Here is a 12,197-nt window from a genome sequence, read left to right as displayed (position 1 = left end):
TGGAAAAACTGACCCATATTCAAACTCACATATCGCTTTCTCACATTGCTTTCATAGCTTTCTTACACTATTAACAATTATTGTATTCACATTATAGGTGAGATTTAATAGGATGAGAGATTCAGAAAGTGAGAGATTTGGTAAGAAATCTCCAGTTTTTTTAAAGCGGCAATCATTTACACTTCAAAATCAAACTGGTTTTGCAGTGCAAATGATTGCCCCTTTAAAAAAACTGGAGACTTCTCACCAAGGCCCTTATTCTGATCTGTGCGGAAATTCCCGCATTCTTACGGAGCGGTCCGCACGCCACGGCGTTTTGCCGCATGCGGCCATCGTCCGTCGAAACGCCCACGTGTCCTCCGCATTCGGACGGACTCACTCTTTAAGAACAGGGCGTGTTTACGGACGACATACAAAGCATGCGTGTGCGGGAGAAACACTCCGATTCGGCACGGTATTACAGAGTATTACAGAGTATGCTCGGGAATACCGCATCCGAACGGGAGCCAAGCGGTGCTACCGCACGTAAGCGGAGTATTTACGCCAAACAACCCACTATGAAGTATCTTCTGCAATACATCACATGACCCACTTATTCAATTACCTATCCTCATAAAAAACTGCTTATTTGGAATTGGAATCAATGTGTGTGGTTTCATGAGTACATGTCAAATACACATGTGTATTGCTAGTATTAATATTCTGTCATGTCCATTGTTAGCAGTTTGAAAGTGTCTGACAAGTACAGCATATGTGGGTGTTTAGTACGGGTTCCTTGAAGCAGCAATGGTTTCAATTAAAGCACTGACAAGCGTCCTATTAGTGAGTAATGAGTAAAGGAGTAGATTCTATTGGGTTCAGGTGTTAATGGTTGTAGTCATTAGGCGTACGTTCGCCTACCGCATGAACGAGTGGTGTCCGCAAAGCAATAGTACACTTGTGGACACCGCACATTTCTGCCCTTTTTGATCGCGTGCATTCGGAGTGGTTTCCGAATGTACGCCCCCCAACATAAGTGTACTCCCCCGTGTCCGCCCATGTTTCCGCCCCGTTTTGCCCACTTTGAAACTACGCCCATGTGTCATTCCGCATGACGCCCATAATACGCCCCTATTTCCCGAATGATAGCGGTGAACAGTTTTGGACGGGATTTGGCCGAACTGGTACCGAGTCAAGGCGTGGCACATGCGCGTAGCGTTCTCCACGCATGCGCAGACGCCATAAAGACGCGATCCGTAAGTACGCGGTAAAGTCCGCGTCAATCAGAATAAGGGCCCAAGTCTCTCACTTTCTGAATCTCTCATCCTATTAAATCTCACCCTCTATGTTTATTATGTGGTGCTAAAGTCACAGTGTATCTCGACTCCAAGACGTAACTCTTCCATATCCATATAATGATCTATTCTAGTAAACTATTCATTCAGAGAAGGTGGAGGTACTGACTTCCAATGAACTGGTATAACTTCTTTCTCCGCACTATTGAGATTTTTTGTAAAGCGATAACAGTCCAGGGAACAAATATAAGAGTATGATCTAAGGGAACTACAGATCCTAAAAGTAATGCAGAGATGTATATAACTTTCTCCATAATGGGATGTAGCGCTCGACATTCCCAGCAAATATATAGTAGTAATCCTACAGCAGAGTTTTAGAGCAAACATTCTCAACCTATACTCATCAACATATTGAGAAAATGGGGTGGACACGTAACTCAAGCACATATTTTCAACATATGGTCAATGGTCCACTGCAGGCTTAACGCGTGTGTCTCTACTTTGTACAAAGTATTTGAACTGAAGAGTGTAATGATCAAGTGCAGCGAGCTAGGTACTCTGTGCTGCAATCATTTAGTGACCTGGTTTGATAACAGAATGATTTAGGGAGTGCAACAAGGTCAAATCAATAAACAATTTATTATACCCATTATAATATATATATAAAAAGAGATTATAACATAATAGCCGCATATCATCAATTTATAAAAATGAACAAAGAGAACTAACCGCGTTATTATTGTGCAGATTTATACTATTGGTGAATAGATTCCAATCAATACTGAAATAAATTATCCCACTTTACAGGTATTTAGGATAGATCTAAAAGATATAGGGTGAAATGTAGCCATTTTTAAACGATAGTGTTAGGACCTGCAGAAAAGTGGGGTCCCGTGGAGGGGGCTGCAGGCTTAAATGCATTGATCAATTCATGAACCAAATCTCCACTATTTATTTTCAGTTAATTTAGTGTGTGCAGAGCCCCTACAATGTCATATATATATATATATATATATATATATATATATATATATATATATATATATAGTAGAGGGTTATGTGGTCAACAGCATCAGGAATAATCTCACTGTGTGGCAAGACATTAGTCACAATGCTGAAGAAGGTGGAGAAACCTATGCAGTAGACATCATGTGGTTGTGAATAAAATGTATAGTTCATATCACTTGGGAGTTAGAGTCCCCTGGAGTCAACCAACTGGTGTTCATGGAAGATGCATTTTATTTATCTATGCCATTTTGGGGAGCACTTATCAGTTATCAAAGAATCTATTTGAAAAAACCTTGGCAAAAAAGGTGCTTGGCCCTGGTTGGGAGCATACATGTTGAAGAGTAAGAATGGCTATACAGTGAGTACTTAACCACGAGCACTTTAGTACCGATCAACACAGTGGAGGACATTCTGGTTCACACGCAAAGCTGTGAAATTCGCAGCTTTGCATGTGCTTTATACGCCGCCCGCACGAAGGCTTGCCGCACGCACGGCGAATGTCCCCGCCTACAATCGAATGATTTCTACAGTGCACGCAGATCTAAGACACCCTCTGTTAGATCTGCATGCTCCCTGTACGGGAAGAAGGCTGGCAGCTGACATTAGCTGTCCGCCCCCCACACCATTGCCGAATTACTATGGGAACGACACAGCCCCTCAACACTGACCCACGTCCCCCGCCCGCAATGTCCCGTGCAAACGGATCGCGGCTATGCAAGTAGCCAAGTCCGTTCACACAGGGACCCGCCCATGCGCATACATCAGTATGCGCATATGCAGGTAGAAAAATCGATCCCCATTCGAATACGTGGGGGATCCAATCACCCCCCACGTGTGAGAAATCTTGAGATGGAAACATTTTAGAAACAGCATAGCAACCCCCGAAGTCCCTGTTTTAAAATATATTTCCTGAAAAAAAAACTACCCATGCTTTAGATGCAATGAAATCTTGGAGAGCCCAAGAAAGTTTATTGGTGATATTAAGCCCCCTGGCATTAATGGAAACAAGTTTAATAGTCTGCACTTGTGTGTGAACTGCCATCATGCCAAACAAGAAAAAACGGGGTATCAGAACGAAGTTCTGTGGCAGCGCTGGGTGGAATATATTGTAGTACAATTAATTAAGAGATTGGATGATCTGTACAAATAGTTTTATTAAATTGGACAATCTGTCCATATATAAAATGAATAAGCAAAAATTGGCATGTACATACACTATAAAAATACAACAATGAAAATAAAATAAAATGTATAAAAAACACTCTGCCTGCTGGATTTCATGTATATATAATTGCAATTAGTATTAGATATCCGGTATAGTTACCAATCCTGGTGACAGGGAAATGTTCCAAATTTCAAAATTGAGGGATTTGGTCGATAGGGCCCCAATGGGCTGGTAAGATGGTATGAATGGTGCTGGACCGCACAGCCAGTGATATTGGATCCTCTCTAGTTGGTGGCCTGGAGTGATGTGAAATGTTCCGTGGCCACTGGAGGTTCTTCCAAGCGAAGTTGTCACTGATGGATGTTTTCGGTCATGAAATATACTTGTTAGGCTCCTGTACAGTGTTGGTACAGCCTGATGGTGAGCCCGTAGGGCCAGGGATGCCTCCCAAGGCTGGGGAGGAAGGGAATTATTGGGGGGTCCTCTCTGTGGATGACCGTATCGGACAGTTGAAAATAAGTCCACGGTCCCTATGGAGGGATGGTTTCCTGGTGGTTCCCAATAAGGACAGGACTGGGAATCAAGTCCAATAGTGGGTTTTACCAGCAAGACGATGTCCGATGAATAGTGGAGTCTCCAATGAGACTTGGGGATAGGTCCAATGGTGGACAGTACCAGCAAGGCAGAGTCCAATATGTGGTGGGGTCTCCAACGCGTTTCGCTGCTTCCCACAATGCAGCTTTGACAAAGCTGCATTGTGGAAAGCAGCGAAACGCGTTGGAGACCCCACCACATATTGGACTCTGCCTTGCTGGTACTGTCCACCATTGGACCTATCCCCAAGTCTCATTGGAGACTCCACTATTCATCGGACATCGTCTTGCTGGTAAAACCCACTATTGGACTTGATTCCCAGTCCTGTCCTTATTGGGAACCACCAGGAAACCATCCCTCCATAGGGACCGTGGACTTATTTTCAACTGTCCGATACGGTCATCCACAGAGAGGACCCCCCAATAATTCCCTTCCTCCCCAGCCTTGGGAGGCATCCCTGGCCCTACGGGCTCACCATCAGGCTGTACCAACACTGTACAGGAGCCTAACAAGTATATTTCATGACCGAAAACATCCATCAGTGACAACTTCGCTTGGAAGAACCTCCAGTGGCCACGGAACATTTCACATCACTCCAGGCCACCAACTAGAGAGGATCCAATATCACTGGCTGTGCGGTCCAGCACCATTCATACCATCTTACCAGCCCATTGGGGCCCTATCGACCAAATCCCTCAATTTTGAAATTTGGAACATTTCCCTGTCACCAGGATTGGTAACTATACCGGATATCTAATACTAATTGCAATTATATATACATGAAATCCAGCAGGCAGAGTGTTTTTTATACATTTTATTTTATTTTCATTGTTGTATTTTTATAGTGTATGTACATGCCAATTTTTGCTTATTCATTTTATATATGGACAGATTGTCCAATTTAATAAAACTATTTGTACAGATCATCCAATCTCTTAATTAATTGTACTACAATATATTCCACCCAGCGCTGCCACAGAACTTCGTTCTGATACCCCGTTTTTTCTTGTCTTTAACCGGGTCTAACTAACCCGCCAGTGCAGCTGCCTTGCTCATTTCAGCGCCCCTTGGTGGACACTCCCACACAGTGCCCAACCACCCCCTTGTTTTTATCATGCCAAACAAGGTGAGCAAGGTAGAGAAGGAACACAATGGGAAAGAAGCGAAGGGAAGAAACATCAATTACAGTAGTCAACATTTGGAAACAAAGCTAAATAAGGTAGTAAATGTAGAACAAAAAAATAAAGCTTAGCCATGATAAACATGACCAAGGTCAAGGGATATGCTATGAAAAACAAGTAATATATTGTTTGCCAGTTGGGAGATCGGGCTTGAAGGGCACGATTGAAGCCAAGAAAAAACTAAAACAATCTGGCGATCGGGGTCACAGCACCTTCAATAAACAAACTTGGATTGTAAATTGCTAGTAGTGTATACATTCTAAGCGCACAACTCAAAACCATCTAACAGACATCATATGACAAATAACTAAAGGCAAAGCATATAAATAACAGCAGAAGGTAAAGGTATTGATTAAAAATTGCCTAGGGATGACTTCCAGTTCCGGGCTGATGGAGTGAGGAAGCAGACACCTTATCTCCGTCCTGACCCGCCAGCAAACACCGCTCTCACGGCTGTAATACAGCTTCCCCTGGACCCGCTGACGCTCCCTCGCTGCCCATCCACAAGCAGCGATGGACAAATTTATGTCCCCGCCGACCGCCACTACCGCGTCTCAGCAGAGACAGGAGAAACGCCAGGCAGAAGGCAACATGGCGCCGGACGCCGGATCACATGCTGCAGCACCGGCATCCAAAAAGGCAGCAGCGGACACACAAGTTACAGACTCACAGGTACCGAGCACCCCAGACTCCCCGGTCACATATGGTGAGGTGGTTGCCGCCATCACAAACACCATGGCGCCCCTCTTACAACAAGCGGTGGCAGCTAAAAGCTTTGACCCAACGAGTCTCCCAAACTGAAAATCAGCTAGGAGTAGCCTCTTACGATATTGCTGAATTGAAACACTTTGTTAAGAACATCACCACTCAACACTATCATATTTGGAATAAACTAGATGACATTGAAAACAGATCACACAGAAATAACATATGTCTAGTAGTGCAGTGGTTCCCAAACCTTTTTGAACCACGGCGCCCTAGAATATTAGAATATTTTTAACGGCACCCCTAGGTCAAAAGCTTCTTGTTGATCATTTTAGAAAATATATTCAATTAAGTTAATTGTGTTTATATGTTATCCTTAGGATCAATTATGTAGTGAAAAACCTTTTGTTTGCCCACATATTTCATGATTGGCGGCCACCAACTCTGCTTTTGCCTATTGCTTTGCCTATAACTATTATGAATTTGTCTTAGGCCACAAATCCAAGGAACCCCTGCAAGTGTCCCGAGGCACCACAGGGTGCCTAGGCACACAAAACAAGGGGGGAAATGAGGAGTGTCTCGGTGTGGTGCACCTACAAAGTTTTAATAAAATATAACCTTTAATTGTTATTTTCTAAAAGCTGCGAAATATACAACACAAATACGAATACAAATATGACACGGACAGTGAGATTAAAAGGAATAATCCTCACACCGTGGGGCCCACAGGATCTGTATCCCTTCTTTTTATCTGGGTTTGTCTGTAGTGGTGCTTGTGAACATTGGTACCATTAAGGCTTGGTTTTATCTGCACTGTGACAGTTGAAACAGGGATGGTAATAATCACAACAGTATCCAAATGCCAATTAATAAAGGGAGAGGTCTCCTGTCAATTAGTGAGGGCAATGAATCTTGCTAGCAATATTAGTTACTGTTGGAGCAATCTAACAGATCTATGTCTGTTGTCCCGGTGCCAGGCAGCCCCTGTATATAATAAACAGTGAGGTACCTGTCTATCATAAGCACAGCAGCGGCAGTTATCTGCCCCGTCCTCCCTGTGGCTACAAAGACAGCCAGTTGGGTAGTGACGGTAGTAGGCAGCAGCCACGGCTAGTCGGCTTGGAGTGACAGCGGTAAAGTACACCCGCTTCACTCCCGATAAGCCGTCTGCCTGCTTGTCAGCACTGAGCGGTGTTCAGTGTTACACACCGTGTCTCAGGCTGGAGGCAGGTGGGAGAGCCGGCAGCGGGACCGCACCATTTAAACTAAACAGATCAAAATTAAATTTCAGAGGGAGGGGAAGACTGGGAGCACACACTAACTAATAAAACTAGACTTTGGAAATTCCCGTGCTATCTAGCAAAATCCATAAAATTCCGCAACCGTCTGGAATCCACCTGGGATTCCTTTCTAGCCAACACCAACACCGTTTCCATAAGTTTTTAGATAAAACCGGTAAAATACTTTCCACTTTGCTCCAAGGGTCACGCCCACCCTCTCAAATTCACCCGCTAAAAACCCCACAGGGGACTCTGACCACTACTGATCTAGAAACTGCAGCTGTAATACACTCTTTCTACTCTGAACTATATTCAGGACCACCTCCTGCCCCACACCCCCCTGCTTCACTTCCCTCCCTCCCTGAAGACTTTTGGTCCTCACTTCCATGCGCTACTATTTCCACTGACCAATCGAATGTCCTGATCTCACCCGTCATTGAGGAAGAAGTCGAAAAAGCCATAATACACTTAAAATGCGATAAAGCCCCAGATGGTTATAGTGGTCACTTTTATAGAATATTAGGCACGAGACTTATTCCAATACTAACTCCCTTATTAATTATCTAAGGACCGCAACCCCCCCCCCCCTTTACATTTCAATTTGGCAATTCTCCGGGTATTACCCAAACCGGGTAGAGATTGGACCCTTCCTGGGTCATATTGCCCTATATACCTCTTTGAATATAATTTTTATTGAGAAATAGCAAAATGATGTTGCATAACATATATCAAAAGTCAAAACACAGGTACAGGTAATATGTATTACATACGTGTATGGGTGTACATATAGCATTCCAACATAGTTTTTATTGTAAACCAGTAAGAAAGTAGGTCAATATTTAAGGTAACATCAAGGTCTATCTAAAAGGGAGGTACTCCCAGCTCCAGGACGGTCATATTATACCAAGTAGAAAGTTGTACAGCCTTCCTAGTTCTATCCCGATCTATGGCGGGCAATGTAAGTATATATGGTAGCCAGACATCAAAGAATTTTGAGGCCCGAGATTCTACATCTAATACACAATCCACCCAATCCATTTGGTACATATAAGATAATCTAGGTAGGAATAGGGCCAGAGATATATGATCAGGATGTATCCATTGCGACAATATGGTCTTCTTTGCGCCCTATATCCCTCTTAAACCTTGACTATAAATTATTTACGAAAATTCTATCTGAAAGGCAGAAACCTATTCTCCCTACCATTATTCACCCGGATCAAACCGGCTTAATTTGCGGCCGCCCTTCGGAGCATAATGTGAGAAAGGTTCTCAGTGCAATTTCTGCCTCAACGACTCCCCAACACACCCACTCATCGCAAAACCCCATGATTCTCTTCCTAGATGCTGAAAAAGCATTCGACCTAGTTGAATGGTCTCACACTGACTAAATTTGGCTTTCCTTCTCATTTCATCTCTATCCTCCGCTTAATTAATCACAACCCCCATACACAAATCACTTGCAATGGTCTTCTTTCTGAACCATTTGCAATATGCAAGGGAACCAGACAAGGTTGCCCCCTCTCACCATTATTGTTTGCTGTGGTACTAGAACCCCTAGCTATAGCCCTGAGAGCCTCCCCCATGTACTCAGGAATACATGTGGGCCCATTGGAACTAAAATTGTCTCTCTTTGCAGATGACATGTTATTGTTTATCTCCAAATCTGACTGCTCAGTCCCAGAAATAATTTGCCTCATTGATTTGCCTTTGGAGCCAAATCCGGCTACAAACTAAATTTTACTAAATCAGAATTATTACTCCTAACCGATGTAGACACACCAACAACAGAATACATCTCCTCATTACCTTTCACTAAGGCTAATTCGAACATTAAATATCTGGGAATACTGACCCCTAGACAACTCCCCTCTACTTATACTATAAATACAGTAAATCTCCCCTTCTAACTAAAATCACTACACTCCTCACTAGCTGGAAGCTACTCCCACTGTCTTTATTGGGCAGGATCTCAGCCCTCCAAAGCATAATATTCCCAAAACTCTTATTTACTGCAGATGTTACCCTTTGCCATAAACAAATCAGTAGATAAGGCACACTTTTTCTTCAAACTAATTGGTTTTGACAGGTCCACGCCCCTTTTATACAGGTTGTCCACGCCCTTTTATACACTATGTTATCAAACGTGATAGCGTGTGATAGCCCGTATCACGTTTGATATGAAAGTGGTATAAATAATATTAACCCCCGTATTAAAATATAATTGGTTTGATACTGTAACTTCATACACTGATATTGGTTATGTGAAATAACACATATATAAAGTACGCTTAATGTTATCTTAATCAGCTGGTAGAATTTCTAAACATAATGCTAAAAAAGTTGTTAGAAAAATATGGTATACAACAGATATATAATTCGTAGAACTGTAGATCTTGTTTTATATCAAATTTGATTTGTGTAGGATGTCGCGCAACGCCGATCATCAAAACAGCCGGCTGAAAGCCAGTTATTATAACGTATTAAAGCCGGGGAGTTTTTGCGGCTTTGATAAATATTATAAAGCTTTGAAAAATAAATTTAAAAGATCCGATGTGAGAAAATGGTTACAAGAGCAAGACGCGTACACATTGCACAAACCGGCTAGAAAAAACTATAAAAGGAATATGATATGCGTATCGGATATAAATCAACAGTGGCAATGTGATTTGGTATCACTCATAGATCTGGCAAAGCACAACGACGGCGTAAAATATATACTAACCGTCATCGATATATTCAGTAAGAGGGCCTGGGCTGAAAGTCTGACTGCTAAGAGCGCGACGACTGTCGCTAAGGCTTTTGAAAAATTATTCCAACAGGGGGGCGTACCGCGGAAACTACAAACCGATAATGGTAAAGAGTTTCTAAACAAAGTCCTAAAAAAGTTGTTAGAAAAATACGGTATACAACATTTCACAACCAATAATGATGTGAAAGCAGCTGTTATAGAACGCTTCAATAGGACTTTAAAAACACGAATGTGGCGATATTTCACGGCGAATAATACATACCGATATATAGACGTTTTACAAGCGTTCATTACCAGTTATAATAACACATACCATAGAACGATTAAGCGGGCGCCGAATGAGGTGGATGGCTCTAATGCGCTGGATGTCTTCAAGACGATATATGGCGATTACTTTAGAAGTAAGAAAACAAAGGCTTGTTTAGCGGTCGGGGACCACGTTCGTATCTCAAAATATAAGGATATATTTCAGAAAGGTTACGAACAGAGTTTTTCTGAGGAAATATTTGTAATACGCGGAGTGAACACTAAAGGACTTAAGCCGCTTTACACGTTGGAGGATCTCTACGGGGAGGCTATAACGGGTAGTTTTTACCCCGAAGAACTTCAAAGTATACCGAAAAACTATAATAGGATTTACAAAGTGGAGAAGATTTTAAAAAATAAGACGGTTAGAGGGAGGAAACACGTATTAGTCAAGTGGCGTGGATACCCCACAAAATTTAACAGTTGGGTCGCTGCATCGGAGATAAAAGATATATAAACAAAGAGGAAGATGGATGACAAACCATTCTACATAACATTGCCGAGTAACGCCTCAGCCGATACATTTCCACAAAATAAGATTTCTGACTATACCACAAAGTTAGCAAGGCCGATAGACTTAAGTGGAGATTGGGAAGTAGCTCTTACAGAAATACAATACCCACACACCTGGAATACAATCGATGTGCGTGATTGTGTGTTGAAAATAACAAAGTGGGATGGGACGAGCGGTACAGCAACGAGGGTTTGCGTTAAACCGGGGTTTTATGAAACCATCGGGGCGTTACTGTTTTCTTTCAACGCTGAAATTGACCGACATAAACTGGATGGTTTAAAACTATTGTACGATCCGCTTGAACGAGAGATAATCATCGACAACAAGGCGATGTACAACATCACAGCCGGTCCTAAATTGTCGAGAATACTGGGGTTATACCCGAAAACTAAGTTTTTAAAACCGTGCGCCGACATCAGCGGCGGGCAATATACGCTCTTCGTGTACACAGATATTATCGAACATCAGAGGGTCGGTGATAGTTATGTTCCGTTGTTGCGTACCGTTGAAATAAAGGGCCGTAACAACGAGATGGTCACTATACGGTATGAGAAGCCCGATTATGTTCCGTTGTGCAAGACGCATTTTGACACTATAGCCATAGAGATAAAGAATGATCAGAACGAAAACATGTCATTCAAGTTTGGGAAAGCGAACGTGAAACTACATTTCAGACGCCGCAAATCCGAATTTTATTAAAGACAATGGTGGCCGTTAAAAATTATGGCGACCCGGGGCTCTACGCGCAATATTATAAAACACAGGCCGGTAATGGATTACCCGGTTTTCACGGCAGCGCGTATATGTACGGGTGCGGTTTAGGTGGAATTTTTCGAAGCCTGTTCAGAAAAGCGGTACCGCTTTTCCGAAGAGGGCTGGCGATAGCAAAGCCCCACGTGAAGAATGCAGCACGCAACATCGCGAAAGACGTCATCGGACAAGCCACAGCGGCTGTTGTGAGCAAAATACACGACGCAAATCAAGCGAAGCAAGATGGATCAGGTTTAATCTATGCCAGGAAAGGGGCGGCTAAAAATAAACGGAAGCGGGCAATACGACTTCCGACATGGTGCAGACCCCTTTTAAACAAAAAACGGAGCAGACGCGGCTTAATTAAAAAAAGGAAACCGAAGCGAAGGGTCGGTGATATTTTTTAAGCATGTCTTTCATACACAATGAATCCATGGAATGCGCAAAATCTGAACTTGACCTTTTTGACGTACCACCGACGCAGACCAGCGTAGAGAAAAGCCTCTACGTCGAAGTTCAACCTTTGGCGGCATTATCCGAGACCGCGCCGCTTGAATTCTACATAGCGGCCAGCGGTGAACACTACTACGATCTGAACAACACGTTGCTGTACGTGACCTGCAAGATCGTACGGCCTGATAACACGGCTATACCTCAAGACGCCAAGG

General features: G+C 42.9%; 1 protein-coding gene across 4 annotated transcripts in view; it reads right to left on the bottom strand.

Moving 5' to 3' along the window:
- LOC146079591 (centromere protein N-A-like) overlaps positions 1-12,197 on the bottom strand; it is a 110,488-nt gene that overhangs the window by 22,246 nt on the left and 76,045 nt on the right. The window lies entirely within an intron of this gene.

This window comes from Crinia signifera, chromosome 5 (genome assembly GCF_055691185.1).
Source record: "Crinia signifera chromosome 5, ASM5569118v1, whole genome shotgun sequence".
In the NCBI taxonomy this organism is placed as follows: domain Eukaryota; kingdom Metazoa; phylum Chordata; class Amphibia; order Anura; family Myobatrachidae; genus Crinia; species Crinia signifera.
The sequence above is the reverse complement of the archived record's forward strand: the minus strand, read 5'-3'. Positions and strand labels throughout refer to the sequence as shown.